Raw genomic sequence first — 2,924 nt, 5'->3', positions numbered from 1 at the left:
CTCGAAGTGTCGTCATGGAGGGCCTCTCCGGATGCGGTGAGGCCAGAAGATAATCCCATAGTCACCCAAAGTCCCCAGCGTCCGGCTCTCGAAGAGAGCAAACAAAAGAGTCCAGCACCATCTGGTATGTGGTCGGACGTACTGAGGGAGCTATTGGAGCGAGCGGCCATCTCAGAAGAACACCGTACATTGATGGGTATGGTGATGGAAAGAATTTCATCCGCCGAAAGTGGATTACATGAAGCCTTTATGAGTCTACTGACGGGCTTTGAGGTACGTGAGATGATATACGTTTTGATAGTATCTCACATGTTAGGTGTGCCCTTTGTAGATAGTAGCCCCTGAGACTCTGGTTTTCGTCGAGAACGGCGGCGAACAGAGGATCATAGTCCCAGGTAGTAACCACACTGCCTTTATGTGCAGGTGGTGGAAGCTCCGGTGGCTAGTCGGACAAATGAGTTTGCCGAACTAAAGCGGCAACTGGATGCGGCAGACGCCGACATCGAGCTTGTTAACAAGCGGCTTGACGAGTCACAGGGTAAGTAATGTTTTCTGGTGAATGTCACATAATAAGAGAAGCATGATGCCAGTATCTTTAATATGTTGTGACTGCAGACGGGGCTGCCACCGTGGAGACCCTTCGGGTGGAACTTGCCCGAGCCAAGGAACAAGCAAGAGTTAGTAATGCGGCTGCTTTGAAGGCAGCCAAAGAGTTAAGGGCCGAGAAGGCTGCGCATTGCGAAAGCAAAGAGAAGATGGCCAAGATGGCCGTAAAATTAAAAGATACTGCCGACCGTTGCCAGTTCCTTGAAGAAGAGAACCGAGTGAAGGCAGCGGACCTTGAAAAGGCCACGGTGGCGACCAAAGACACCCGCTCTGCTATGAGGGCGAAGAAGGAGGAGCTGCGTGAAGCCGGGGATATTGCGGCTGGGAAGCCCTTTCTACTGCAGAGGAAGTTCAGAGATCCACGGTATGCCCCTCTGGATCGACTGTGGAGTTCGGCAGACGCATATATGGACTTGGCAGCGAGCGCTGTCGATGCAGTCGAATACTTCCGAGATCAGACAGGTCATGAAGTGGACAAGCTGTTCTGGTTGCAATTTAACATTCCAGAGCGTCCGCTTCCCTTGACTGATCAGCTAGCCGAATGGGACGAACTTAATAGATTGTCCGGACTTGCCATGAGGTCCGTCGTAGATCACTTGTGGCCGGAGAAGCCGAAGCCGAACAGCTATTTCAGCTTAGTGCAGCAGTTCCTTGGTGCGGTGCCACGCATCAATGCGATGAAGAGGTCGGCATGCATAGAAGGCTCGTGGATGGCCTTTGCCCGTGTCAAAGCATACTAGGCGGAGATGGATGCTACCACCGTTGCGGCGCAGGGTTCAGCCATAGGTTGAGTGGCTGCCGAGCACTATTTTGAAGAAGTTCTTGAGGGTGCTCGTTTGATAGAGGCCCAGTGAGGGAGTCCTGGATTAGGGGGTGTTCGGGTAGCCGGACTATACCTTCAGCCGGACTCCAGGACTATGAAGATACAAGATTGAAGACTTCGTCCCGTGTCCGGATGGGACTTTCCTTAGCGTGGAAGGCAAGCTTGGCGATACGGATATTCAAGATCTCCTACCATTGTAACCGACTTTGTGTAACCCTAACCCTCTCCGGTGTCTATATAAACCGGAGGGTTTTAGTCAGTAGGACAACATCATCATACAACAATCATACCATAGGCTAGCTTCTAGGGTTTAGCCTCCTCGATCTCGTGGTAGATCTACTCTTGTACTACCCATATCATCAATATTAATCAAGTAGGACGTAGGGTTTTACCTCCATCAAGAGGGCCCGAACCTGGGTAAAACATCGTGTTCCTTGCCTCCTGTTACCATCCGGCCTAGAAGCACAGTTCGGGACCCCCTACCCGAGATCCGCCGGTTTTGACACCGACATTGGTGCTTTCATTGAGAGTTCCTCTGTGTCGTCGCTTTTAGGCCCGATAGCTCCTTCGATCATCAACAACGATGCAGTCCAGGGTGAGACTTTTCTCCCCGGACAGATCTTCGTCTTCGGCGGCTTCGCATTGCGGGCCAATTCACTTGGCCACCTTGAGCAGATCGAAAGCTACGCCCCTGGCCATCAGGTTAGGTTTGGAAGCCTAAACTACACGGCTGACATCCGCAGGGACTTGATCTTCGATGGATTCGAGCCACAGCCAAGCACGCCGCACTGTCTCGATGGGCATGATATAGCTCTGCCGCTGAACAGCACCTTGGAGGCCGCACACGCATCGGTTCCGACCATTGATTTGGAGCCTACTGCGCCGATCGAGGATCAGCGGTTGGACGCTGCCTCAGGGGCTGCGATCTCAGAGGCGATCGAACTGAACTCCAGCCCTGCACTCCGCATGGCCCGTGACTCCGAGGAGCCGGATTCCTCTCCAAACTCCGAGCCCCCCGCGCCCCTGCCGATCGAATCCGATTGGGCGTTGATAATGGAGTTCACCGCCGCGGACATCTTTCAGCACTCGCCCTTCGGCGACATCCTGAATTCTCTAAAGTCTCTCTCTTTATCAGGAGAGCCCTGGCCGGACTACGGTCAGCAAGGTTGGGATACGGACGATGAAGAAATTCAAAACCCACCCACCACCCACTTCGTAGCCACTGTCGACGACTTAACTAACATGCTTGACTTCGACTCCGAAGACATCGATGGCATGGACGACGATGCAGGAGATGAACAAGAACCAACACCTGTAGGGCGCTGGAAGGCCACCTCGTCATATGACATATATATGGTGGACACTCCAAAGGATGGAGACGACGATGGAACAGTGGGGGACGATACCTCTAAGAAACAGCCCAAGCGCCAGCGTCAGCGGTGCCGCTCTAAATCCCACCAAAGCAAAAACGGTGATTCCGGCACGGGAGATAATA

This window comes from Triticum aestivum, chromosome 4A (assembly GCF_018294505.1).
Source record: "Triticum aestivum cultivar Chinese Spring chromosome 4A, IWGSC CS RefSeq v2.1, whole genome shotgun sequence".
NCBI classification, from domain to species: domain Eukaryota; kingdom Viridiplantae; phylum Streptophyta; class Magnoliopsida; order Poales; family Poaceae; genus Triticum; species Triticum aestivum.
The sequence above is the reverse complement of the archived record's forward strand: the minus strand, read 5'-3'. Positions refer to the sequence as shown.